General features: G+C 36.7%; 1 protein-coding gene across 1 annotated transcript in view; it reads left to right on the forward strand.

Moving 5' to 3' along the window:
• The first annotated feature begins 2,820 nt into the window (after positions 1 to 2,820).
• The window catches only part of LOC140168407 (D-glucuronyl C5-epimerase B-like), a 96,931-nt gene continuing 85,893 nt past the window's right edge, over positions 2,821 to 13,858 (forward strand). The window contains 1 exon segment of the mRNA XM_072191795.1: positions 2,821 to 3,573. The gene's annotated coding sequence lies outside the window, so the exon portion shown is untranslated.

Below are 13,858 nucleotides of genomic sequence, written 5' to 3' on the forward strand. Positions count from 1 at the left end.
GTTTAGGGTGTCGTTTTAGCCAAGGATTAAATCCTTGCTAAGGGTGCTTTTCAAAAGTTGATTATCGCGGATGGTGTACAGACCACAATGGGAATGACCCCCCCGGGATCCATACAACTCAATTGAAGCCTGGAATCCTTGAGTTTTGCAATGCCTGATGACGTCAGCTCTGGAATTACTTACATGTAGGCGCTGGATTGGAATAGCAATTCTTTCCGTTTTACCTCATTTGTTTGACTCAAAATTAAAAGGAGACAATGTGATCAGTGAAAACTAACATTTAAATAGGAATATAGGAATCTTTTCTTTATACAAATCACACATGATTGCTTTATCTTAAATCTAAAATTTAATCAAGAAATTGCTTCTTTTTGTGCATTGTTTATTTTGCAGTTAGTAGATATAAAGAGGTTTTACAGATGTGATTAATTAAGAAGTTGGGTCTTAATTAAACCAAGTAATTTAACCCTTAAATTTTGTGTGATTTTGCAAAAAAAATCACCATAATCTTAAAACACATCAGTCATCACTGTGTAATTATTTGTTATGATTAACATCAGTAGTAAATCTTGATTAAAATTCCAGATTTGTTGTTTAAGCCTCTTCCCCGGAAATTAAAATGGTTTGAAAACTAACATGTAATAATTAAACAAATTTGAATATAAACCAAACGCCTTAGTAAAGCCCATTAACTTTTTAATTTTATTTCATACTATTGGGCTATTCCAGAAAATAAATGCACACCCCCTATAGAGGAGTTGGGATATCCAGACTTTTTGTCCAGTCGTGATTGTTGGAAATCCAGACTTTTTACGTGTCCAAAGGCGAAAAAATCCAGCAGAAAACTAGTTCAAAGTAAGAAATCCTGAATTTGAGAGCTCATTTTAGACATTTCCGTGATTTTTCCTTCATTTAATTGGATTTCCAAGCTTTTTCAGCGACATTGACAACTGGAATTCCAGTTGTTTTCAGAAAGCAGACTTGGAAATCCAGACATTTCTTTGGTTAAAAATTTACTCCTCTATAGGGGGTGTGCACTTATTTTCTGGAATAACCCATTACTGGTTCTATTTTGCCATCATTAAAATTCAAATTCTGAATATTATTTCAACCCAATTCTGGTGGTGTTAACTGTATTTAATTGATCAACTTCAAGTTTTGAATTGATTAATTAAAATGAAACTTCAAACTGCTCTTGAAAAAGTCACTTTACTGGCAATGTAAGGAATACTTTAATACAACTCTTATTGATGGATAGATGCAAATATAAGGTTTTTTTTCAGATATTTAGATTTTTGTAATCATATAAAGGAATTAACTTGTTAAATAAAGACAATGTCAATATTTTTAGAAGACCTCAACAAGAAAAGATCTTCATAAAAATTTTTCTTCACTTTGGAAAAATAGTGAAAATAAAGTGGCATCAAAATGACACTATATAAAATTTTTTTTATATAATAATGATAAAATATTTCCCAATTTAGCAGGTCTTTCATTTTCAAGAGAGGTTCATTAATAACATATGACAAAAGCCAGGGAAACCCCAATATTGACAAGTAGTACATAGAAGTGATGTCTAAAACACCAACATAATCTCAACTTTAGAAAGAAAATTGTATTTTGTTCAGGTCACATTTTTAAATTGCTCTAAAATATTTTAATTTAATAATAAGAAGCCTGTTACAGCTTACTAGTATTTGAATTTGCACCCCACTCCAACAAAAAAATAAAAGTTGCTAAAAATACTGCAAAGCACTAAGGCTTATGTTTCATGTGATACAACATTATGGTAAGGAAATATTGTTTGCAAACATGAAAAATTTCACTCTGTCGCGATATCCGCAAATATTCTTAGAAAATTACTACTGGGAAAGCCAAGTGCCTTTCAGTTCTGCAGATCATAATTGAGATATTTTAGTCGTATTAATATTTCATGAATTTGCACCTCAGCGCTGTTTTGTGGTGTGTTGTTTTTACAGTTTCAAACACATTTAAACCCAATGCAGCAGATTTATTTTTGCAGGTTTTTAAGTTTGCGGAATGGTTTGACAGTAACCCTGATAAGCATGAAAATAGAAACCTTGCGAAAATTTCCCCATTGTATAGTAACTATATCCATCCATCACTGTGAAGACTGCAGTGCATTGACCATACATGCATGGTGGCTCAGAGCAAAATAACACCCTCATCACTGTCATGGCATGTAGCATTCTGGTTGACTAGAGCAAATAGATACGATTGGTTGTCAGTTGGACCCAATGAGCACGCAGCATCAGTATCATCATCTCTCTCAGTGGATACTTAGGATGAAGATGCTGCTGACACCTGAGATGACCAAGATCATTTCCTCGTTGCCTGGAATTGGACTGACCACTATGCTGGTCTGAGTGACCACTGGTCACTTTGTAGCTTGGTGAGTTTAGTGAATGTTTTCATTGTTAAATCAACAGCTTGTAGAAATTTGTTATCAAGGATTTGTGTTACAAGGGTATTTGCTACAATTGTTGCATTTTAATATGTTTAATTGCCCGGTTTAATTGACAGTATTTACTGTTGAATAGGTTTATCCTTGGGCAAGTCTGGAGTGGGAGTATAATAAAGACATTTTAAAGCCAGAGCGAGTTTGTGCCATGCCAAGACTATACAGCTAGGCATATAAACAGCGAGCATAAAATATTATCAAGACTACAATGTAGTGTGGAAAATACAGCTGAAAAATCCTGTTTTGTTTTTGTGATCTTGTTACAACTGTGGATTATAGATCTGTTTTGTAAACTGGCAACAGAGAAGTACAGGTAAGCCGTAATTGAGTGGGAAAGTACAGCAGAATCGACTCTGCACGTCTATTTACCTGCTGCTTGGCTGTCTGTAATTGAAAAGCCACTGGTCATGAGTCAAGATTGAATACCTGAATAGACTGTATCCCTGCCAAAATACCATTAACAAGTGAAAAATAACCTGTAGCCACAATCGAGTGGGCAACACAGCGGAATCCAACTCAAAAAGTCAACTTTTGTTTATTGTTGTCGTGCGTGCCTGCTGGACGGACAGACATCGTCGTGGCCGTCACCAGAATGCCTCGAATGACTGCTACACAGTAGTATGATAGCCTGGAGTGATATACAGACACAGTGTACTGTTAGTGGCGGTGGTGGATGTATTGTTATGATTTTGTGATTATATTTGGGAGTATGTGCGCATGTTTTGATACATACCGACAGTTGACTACAGTGCCTGAGATGTTATCTGGATTGGCGATAAGTGGTTTGTGACAAGGTCCACAAACGTGGATAATATTGGTGCACTTTTTACATATTTAAAATACTTGCTGTGCAGTGGTATGCCTTGTATGATGTGATGTATACAACCATACAATACCAATAGGAGTCAATACTATTGATGTACGAGAAAATTAGTTGTTGGTGCTCGGCGGTCATAAACTTGAGCTGTGTGTGTTGGTTATAATAGGCCTTAGTTTGATTATACAAGCTCTTGTTTAATACCATACTACATGAATGTGTAACTCTTGCTTTTCCTAGAGAGTGGAGCCAGTACAGAAGTACACACCATGCTGTAAGTATTATGTTTCTTGATGCGATACTCTAATGGTTGAAATGCTTATCTGGTAGTAGTTCAGGTGAAGCACATCTTATGCATGAAGCACAGCAAGTGCTTTTGGTGAATGGAAAGGAAAGAAGGATTAAAGAAAGTAAAAAAGAAGTTGTTTGTTTTGGTCAGGATTTGAAGTTGAACCCGAGACTACTTGTGTGCCAAGCACCAGATTAGCAACCGGTAGCCATGGGTGTTTCACTGGCCCGGCCATGCCATGCATAGTGGATATAGTAGCACCTAGGAGCATTAGGGTTATGGTACTTGTCATGATATGATCTGTTGATGATGTTTTGAGGAAATTTTGATACTCTAGCTAAACAAAATACATTTTTAAAAATTGTTATCTGTGACAAATTTGACTTTTATAAAAACATTTTTTTATTAAAATAAGTATCTGTGGGAAAACGTAATGGTTGGGGAAAAAGGATGGGTATATAAATATGATAAATGAATTCCGCACACCTTCTGCTGAAAAGCCTGTAGTTTGTAGACGTAATTGATTGAGCCACGAAGTGGGAGTATTTCACAGTATTTAAGGTATGTGTGTATTTATAGATAGATGCCAACATAGTGTGACAGTTGATGATTTGATTCTGAGATGAGATGCTATCAGGACATATTTGGGCTATTCTACTTGAAATACATACACCCCCTGTCTAAGACATGACTTTAATCTTCCACACAGGGAGTGTGAGTGGACTACTAGAATGGGTGCCCCCATTTGAAATTCACACTCCCTGTGTGGGAGATTAAGGTCATGTCTTAGATTTCAAATGGAATAGCCCAATGATATTATGCGCCAAAATGATCTCATCTCCAACGGCACAGTTCTGAAACTTTCAATTAAGAATCAAAGCTCAAAATTTGACATCAAGTTGTAGAGTATGAGTTTTTGTACCTCAATGTCATTCTGTGAGTGTACACACATATTGGGGTTAAGAACTGTGGCCTAGAAGATGATAATTGGTAGTGCATTGAACCTGATGCAGTGTACTTTTTGTGTTTGATGTTGCCAGGGTTACTTGATTCAGTTTAAGCTTTGTGAAGAAAATGGACTAAATTTGTTTTTGGAAAATTCCTGTGTGGTACTGCATACACCATTTAGTATCAAACTCACTTTTTGGCAAAGGTGTTATGTGTATGCAGTGGTATCCCCCCCAATAAAAAAAAAAAGGGGGGCTATGTTGACTCATTCTTGTTCTTCAGCAGGATCATTGCTAGCACTCAGTGGATTCTGAGTTTTCTACATTATTTTCCATCTAATTTGACAGCATTTAGGAGGGGAGGGGATAAATCTAGGGCGATTGAAATAACACTGTCCACCACCACCCATCTATCCACTGTCCTAACTTGTGAAATCCTGCTCGAGTAATCTGCAGCACCGATGTATAAAGATTGGGGTTGCAATTTGGAAACTGACTGCCTAGCAAAAGGGCAGGGTCTGAAGAAATCTGGGGCACCTTCTCTGTTTGATATCTGGGTAAATTGAGGGGAAAATCAGGCCCTATAAATGTGGGAGTATAGGTGTAGGTCTTCACATTTAAGCATGTGACTGTGTGTCCTCATGTGGTAGGCCCCTAATTTAAAGACAAGATTATCTTTGAATCATGTTTTGGGTTGCACATGTACAATGTATGTATGGTGCAATCATTAGCATGATAAGGCTTCAGTGGAGCTGGTTTGTTTTGAACTTTCGAACCTAATTTCGCAGCATGTTTCCTGACATCACAAATTAGGTATGGTCTACATGCATTGTACAGTAATAACATTGTGCAATTTGGAAAAAAGAGGAATTAGAAACTAATATTTATGAAATTCCTAGGGAAGTGGTGACATTTGAGCGTTAGATTATTGCCGGTTTCCTGTTTGTCTTTCCATATCAGTGTTACATCTCATGGAAGTATCAATTGTAAAGGGAAGTATTAATTCACAAATATATAAAGTTAGTAATTATAAAATTGTATAATTATGGAAGTAGAAGTTGTTATAAATGTATGGAGGTGTTTATCATAGGAAATTTAGGGTACTAGTAGGCCCTACTAGTAGGCCTATAGGGCCTACATTTCAATCGTCAAAAGTGCCGAAAGGGTATGAAACTCACCTTGGACTTATGCTACAAGAATTGCTAACCAAAAGTCAAACTAAAAGATTTTTAACTGTTAACCTTAGGTTTGCATCATACAAAATTTTCTGTAGAAAAAAAAAAACACTGAAAAAAGTGACTTCAATCTAAAAAAAAATAACAAGTATCTTGCTAAGTATTGGGATCATTTGGTGATATTTACAATTTGCCAAAAATATTATATTTTCAATTTCAGACTTGATAGTAAAAAATTTGGGCATTTACCGGGAAGTGCGAAACACGGTCTTTTTTTAGCTAAGAAGGAAGATGGGTGTAGCTATCATGCATTGTAATGGCATTGGGTGTACGTTTTTGAAAAGGGGTCTATTGACAGGCACAGGATGCATATGCAAGTGCCCCTATCAGCATACATCAGTTGTTTTTGAATGATTCTGTTGCCCTTGACTTTGCTGCCTAGATATATCCTGAAGATGCATGACATGTTGTTATAATGTTGTCAAGTAGGACCTTGACTCAGTCTTGGTTGACCTACTCAATGTATATAAACACATGGTAAACCAACTGTCCTCAGAAAACATTATAACTGTGCTTGTTGCAATGTACAGCTACATTAAAATGTATAGGCCTACCACTTAAGAATCACTGAACCAAATAGACCAGGCATGTTTGTGCTCATGTAAAAACATTTCAAATAGATGTCAAATGATGAGAAAACAAATATTTATTTATTTTTCAAGATGATTTTGGAGCCATTGAAGAAAGCTGACCGTATCCTCACTGAAGGGATAAGATAGGGTTGATGAAGTTATGCAAACATTTGCTACCTGTCATATGGCCTGAATTGCGTAGTTTGGTTATTAAAATGTTTTTAGCATTGTATACAAGTCCAGATATTTTGTTCAATAATTCAGCATGTATCTTGCACTAATAAGACAGAATGGTGTCATTCACAGTGGCTAAGTTCATTCCAAACTTATAGCTCAAAAAATTGACCCTCAAGTTGTGCTTCATGAGGTTTTGTCATAGACTTTTTCCAACAGTCAAAGTCCCTGTGCATTGTATACTGTGAATTTTCGCATATTAATGAGGGGTGATCGTTCGATTGTGCATGTTTAACTAGGTTTATCCTTAGTGTAAGAGAGCACGAAATACTAATCGGATTAGAGTTAGGGTTAGGGTTAGAATTTAGGGTTAGGGTAAGGGTTATGGTTAGGATAAGGGTTAGGGTTAGGATTAGAGTTAGGATTTGTTTGGTGCTCTCTCTTATACGAAGGATACACCTTTAACTATCACGCCAGCATTGCATGCCTTCGCGTTTCACATATACCCGGTAGAGCGTTGCGTGTCTTCGCGTTTATGTGAAAGACCGTAACAATATGTGCGTAGCGGTTTAGTCTGTCGCACTACATGGAATGATCGGCCCTCGTTATCGGGTGACGCTGTAACTTTGACTGTTTGGAGTTTAGTCCATCAGGTTTTGTACCCAACACATTCAAAGGTCATTCTATGAATGTATAGATGTATCAGGGTTAGAGAACTGTGTCATTTGACACAGATGAGCATGTTCCAGATCTTGTAACATACATTAGGAATGATAACTCTCTCCATGCGGGTGTCGACTGCAGACGACAAGTTTCAATTTTTTTTTTTGAAAATTAAAAATTTCAGAATTATACATTTTCATCCGAATCGGCATGAAAAATGCATTTAAATGAGTAAAAACAAGCCTAGTATTGGTTCAGTTGTTTTTGAGATCATGATATTTAGAGTAAATATCTCAAAACTCAGTGACTCTTTATGTTGAAGCCTATGGCTAGCATGCAGAGCATTAAGAAAAGGATGCGAGAAATGAAGTCCATAATTATCCTAGTAAGAAGACGGCAACAACCTATGATGTTTACACTGGCCTTCCATAAATAAGTAAAGAAGTCGTTGATGAAGCTTCATATTTCGCATTTTTCATTTTTATTACCTATTTACCTATTTTAGTTTTTGTTGACATGGGAAGCTACCTGTGCAATTCAATCCTATCTCTGTTGTTTTATTCTAGTTCAAATTTCCATGTTTAGTCAATAATTTTCTTATTATAACAGTTTTATGTTTGCCCAATTAGGAATTCAGTAGTTTGGTTACAGACTTTCTTGTTTTTCCCCAACTTAGATCAAACACAGGTTTTGCCCAAAAAATAATTGTGTGTGTGGGTGTGACAGCCTGTTTGGTTAAAGTCTGCAAGGAGAAAAACTAAACACATCAAAAAAGAAAGTCTCACTACTTTGAGTGGCCATAACTTGAAGCACAGTTATAAAAATAATACCATAATGATATGAACGTGTAAATAAATTTTCTTACCAATCAATAACCTATGCTGACCGGCCGCCACTCACTTCTGGCGAGTGGAACATGCTCCACAATGCAATTTCATTCCGCATTTTCATACTGTTTTTAATTTGCAACTTCTCAATTGCATTCAGTCATGAATTTCTTGATGATTCCGATTTTTCCCAGCGATTTTGTTTCACACAATTAGTGAGGTATCAAACTGCTACAAACAAAGCTCTCCGGGAAAACTCGCAAAACTTTTATATCAATTTTATTGCTTTTGGGCTCAAAGTTATGACCAAGTGCTCAAAGTAGTAGGGACTTTTTTACAGTGTTGATTACACTACTCACACAAATTAAGGATCATACTATTCGCTGACATAGTGCATGTTTATAGTAACCATTGGCTACTGGTTCAAGCCTAAGCTCCAGTTCTAAACACCTGTTCTAAATTATGATATGCCATAGGCTTTGTGTTGTGATCATTTCGATCAGTGGTTTGTAACAAAGAAAGCATGAGCCAATTGCCCAAGCAATGGTCATACGGTAATAGACATACATGCACTATGCCAGCAAATTAACATTTTTCAAAAACAGCATAAACATTCTAAATTTGGATGAGTGTCATTTCATTCAATATTGGCAACTGAACACTTGCACTACCAAGTACTGAAGTTGCATGACACTGAAAAACACCTTGGTCAGCACCATGAAAACAGACAAGATACTAGAAAGAAATCAGGATTGTCATACTCTGATCCTTTACATATTTTGAGTAGCACATAAGAAGCTTAAAAATACCTTGATCATTATGTTCTTCCTGATTATGGGCTAAACCTCATAAGCCTGTAGGATAGGATATGTGCATTAACAGATGTTTGGAGGCCTAGAGTATTAAGGTTCTGTCAAATTTGTGTTTTTGAAGGGAAAATAACAACTTGTTATGATCCTTTATTAATATTGCTAGAATCTCAAACATGATCATCTGCAGTGACACAGTTCCTTATAACCCAATATGTTTGTACATTCATACTTTCATAGAATGACCTTTGAATGTTTTGGGTACTAAAACTCAGGATCCACTACTTGAGGTCAAATGTGATGCGATCAAGCAAAATTATTTGGATGTTGGGAATATTGATTTTGAGATCAATAATATATTCAACTTCCTTAATATTTCATTGTTCTGAGCAACACTACAATGGCCATATCTCTTGAACCATAAGTCTGCTTATGATGGGGTTTTCAGCAAAATAAAGCTCTGAGCATTGGCACTGAAGCGTGTGCTCAGTGGAAAAGAGAAAAAAAATAAAGCTCTGAGAATGGCTCATATAATGAGATTGAAAACTGAATTTTGATTTTGATCGACATCAGACTCATTTGGTTGATTGCATCACAAATTGTTATCTCTGGTACAGGCCTATACACAGGATTTATATTCGGCTGATGCAGGACCTTCAACAAATGAACTTTTTTGCAGCAAAAAGTTGACTTTTTGTGAATTTTTCTTCCACTTTCTGGACCTTTTCATTCGAAAAGAAGAAGCAAAAAGTGGACCTTATGAATTTTATTTTTTGGGGGGGGGTGGGTGTTGCCACTTGCTTTGAGCCTGGTGGTATTGAAGTTGAAATAATTGACATGCAGTTGTTAGATTGAGCTCATGGGGGGGCTGTGCCCTTAAGTCACCCCTAGTCACTAGTCTTTAGCGATCACTGGACTTTTCCAGAGCCATTTGGGTCCCGTAGGTCTGAAATTGTACTGGTCCTCATCATTTTCACAGGCTCAATCTTGATTGTGAATTGACACATAATACTTGTTTGAAGATTTTAACGTCTCACTTGTCCACATTTTGTGACACTTTTTAAGACTTCAGACTGGCAAATCAACAAGAGGTAACATCAAATGGCAGGGAAGGATTGGTGTTGAAGTCGGTATTAACCCTAACCGCCCTGCAAACTACAAAATACTACAGCACAATGCGACTGCAAGCCCAAGTCTGGGACCCAAGTATCCCACATGATCTGATTGCGTAATCATCCGAACATGCATATACTATAGGCATGAAAACACTGGCCGGCCATTAGGTGCGCACTTGTGACACACTTTCCCAGGTCTTCTGTTCAGCACCCAATGGGTCCATGGTTCCAAACTGGACCAGAGAAAACAACTTTTTTCTTCATCTTCTCTCTTCCTTCCATCCTTCTTTCCTACCCTTTTGTGACAAAAAGCAGAAAGAGTTTAAAGTCACAGTGTTGATGACTTTGGTAACAAACTTTCACAGGGCCTGAGGGTCAGTGCAGGACATAAGGCCAAGGAAAGTCGATTTTGAGTTTCCCGTCACCCGCCCTCACTTCATTTTCTGACCCTCACTTGAATTCATTATTGTGATTTTCCAAAAAATACCGATAAAAACTGGTTATACTTGCAAAAAAACATATGAATATCCCTTTATTTTTTGTGGAAAATCAAAATCAAAACATGCATTTTGCTGTCAACCTTGCAGACTCTTTTTAATATACTTTTGAATCTCATTTGGGCTAAACATCCATCTTCAAGTGAGTGAGAGTATAATAACAACACATTATACATGCGTGTTGGTCATATAATGAAAGGCAGAAAAATAATGAATAATGAATAATGAAAAAGTTACCTCACTTGTTTTCAGAAATTATGTGACGGGAAACTCAAAATTGACTGTTAGGGGCCTAACGTATCAACAAGCCAGCAGTGATTTTCACAGACTTTCTAATACTGCCTGTTGGTCTAGTAACCAAACCGTCATTGAAAAATCTGATGCACAAAATCATTGCAACAAACAGTAATATTTTCTAGCTGCAAACTGCAAATATGACATTTGTAATATGGAAGAATACTTGTGACAACAAGCTGGTATAGTAATCAGAGGTTACTACCAGACACCATGCATGAAGTCATGAGTGATATCTTGATGTCACAACTCATCAATTCAAGAAGTGGATGGACACACATACATGCACCATGGAATACAATGTAAGGTTGTATAAGTGGCTGTGTAATAATTATGAGGGGGGTTAAGAAAATTTTTGGCAAGCCAAAGTGGGGCAAGACATTTTTGGCAGATCCAACTTATTTTGGCACACACATTTATGGAGCACTTTTTCAATAATTGCTCTGAAAAGGCTTAGAAATTCAATACGGAAACATTCAAATGTGCACATTTTTCTTGATTATGTGGATCAAGGTGTAAAAATGGAGTTTCCAAAATGTAGCATTTGCTTTTTTTCTGCAAATAGGTTGACCTGACTGGGAATCCCCCTGCCTTCTTGCTTCCAATTCTGTAAGTACCCCTCTATTCTTACCCCACTGTTGTTACCATTTCTGTGTCATATGTTGTTTACATTTTATCCCAAATCACATTTCAGTTCACTTGTTTCTGGGATGAGTCTGTGCACCAACGACTCCACCATCATCAGCCCTGATGCCTGCAGCAGTCCAATTCCGTCGCCAATTATGAATTCATAACCGACCAAGATTCATAAAGATCGGAAATAAAGAAAACATCTGGTCAGTGTGCAGAGCGTAATATGATAACATGATAATGTTATTCTTAGATCTAGGATGAGCACTGTAAGTGTAATAACTGGTGTGAGGATCCGTTAGGTGGGACATTTTAAAAGCAGCTTTTCCTATACATTGCTGTGAGGAACATTGTAATTAGTTTTGAGTGGCTAAAGTGGTAATTTTTAAGGGCTTTAGTTGCTATGAGAACCACCAAATGTATGGAGATATATGATTTGCTTGAAGTGTATATGAATTTTAAAATATGATGGTTGTGACATACAAAATGCCACTTCAAAATAAAGGCTGTAACTGACTGTCAAAGTTTGAATGACAACAGGGAGATGCAGAAAGGGGGGCAAGTAGTTGAAAGTTGAGAATAGAATTAAAATAATTCATAATCTACATGAAGTGGGAAGTTTGACATATATTTTGCTTATTCGTTTCACCTGTGCAAAAAACAGGGGCAAGTGGCACAGAAGATGAAAACAGGTAAAAATGGGAAACATGGCTTTATGAATTTCCACCTTAATATGATGAAATTGATATATGCGAGATATATTCCTAAAAAAGTAGATTATACAGAAGAAAATGAACTCTTCAAAAATTCAACATCTTTTTGAGGCATGCCCTATATTCATCAAATCCTTGATCGAACAACTAGCTTGTTCATAAATTGAGGTATTGTGGAAATTTTGAATGAAATTTTGCAACGATGCTCGTATCCAAACCTCAATTTCAACACCCCATAGCGTAGAATAATTGAGTGAGTGGATGATGGAACAGCATAACATTTCAACAAAGTCTTTAATTTTCAATCAAAGTATAAAACTTACTCTAACACTGTGGGAAAACAAGCGATGGAAGAATAAAATGTGAAGTCGCTTGAAGACACATCCTTTGATATGTCTAGTTCAATAACCTGCATTGACTAATGTTTGGTTTGAATTTTAACTTTAAGTATTAGGGTGTGAGGTTATGATAGTAAGAATGCTAAGTTTATTCACAAGTGCATAGCAGTGAGGATCCACAACATTCTCATCTATCAGGGCACATTTCTTTAACCCCAATACAGTTGCACATTCATTGAATGACCTTTGAAAATATGGGTACACAAACTCATACTCCACAACTTAAGGTCAAATGTTGCTCTATGTTTGTTTAATTGATGTTATTGAACTGTGCCATTGGGTTGAGGCCATTGTGGTCCATAGTGTAGGCTGAGCAATAGACTTGCTGAACTGTGTCTCCAGGATGGCAAAAGTTATACAGGAAATGTTGGTGCTACCTAAATCTATACCTCAAAGACACCCCTTCAATCAAAGGATGCCTGTCACCAAACTGCTACTCTCTGTCATTCATGTTTTACTCATTTTCTATTTGTAAAGATTTTACAAAAATTCACTAAAAGTTGTGAGATTTCACATTTTCATGATTGTATTGGAAATATCATGCCTGTGAGCCAATATAACAGCCTCATTTTCAGTTACATAGTTCAGTAACTGTCATAGCACATGAGTTAATTTGAAATTGTGGAGTATGAGTTTGATACTCACCACATTAAAATGTCTTTCCATGAGTGTACAGTGACGACATCGAGTACAAACATGCTCAGTTGCTCTCGTCACAGATCTTGAAAAACCAGAATTAATTGAAATCGCTAAAAGGTTTATGTAATGGAATTTATATGTATGTGTTTGAAAAGCTTCAAAGGACATCCCTCTGCCCATTTTCCCATCTTCAAACAGCTGAAGTGCCGCGAGGTTGTTGGTTGGTCTACGGTCTTCATCTGTCAAAGCCTATGTGTGCTGCCGAGATACGAAATAATCCTAACGTGGAAAATAATAGACTGAACAAACAGGATGTGTTATTACTCTGTACAGTAATTGCAACCTGTGGCTTATATCGGACACTTATTGAAGCACTACCCAGAATGCTTTGCGGGAAGATGGTGATACTGTTGCACTCTGTACAGAGAGGGGTGCATCTCAAGATTGTGTAGCTGATTGGCTTTGATATCTTCAATTTGAATGTTTGTTAATTCAATAATACACATTCAGGCATGAGAATTTCCAGTCAAAACACTGGAACCAGACTTTTGTGATGTCAAAATTTCCACAATTTCATTTATTTTCAGCCCATTTTCAGGTGTTTTTGTACAATTTTACACGCTTTTCCAGTTTTTTGACAATTTGCAGACTTTTTCATAAATGTGTTTTCTCATGCCTGCATTGCATGGATAAATTCAAGCAGTGGTAGCACCAGAATTTTTGTTGGGGGGCATTGGGGGAAAGTGAATTTCAGGGG

The sequence above is a fragment of the Amphiura filiformis genome, chromosome 13, assembly GCF_039555335.1.
Source record: "Amphiura filiformis chromosome 13, Afil_fr2py, whole genome shotgun sequence".
Classification (NCBI taxonomy): domain Eukaryota; kingdom Metazoa; phylum Echinodermata; class Ophiuroidea; order Amphilepidida; family Amphiuridae; genus Amphiura; species Amphiura filiformis.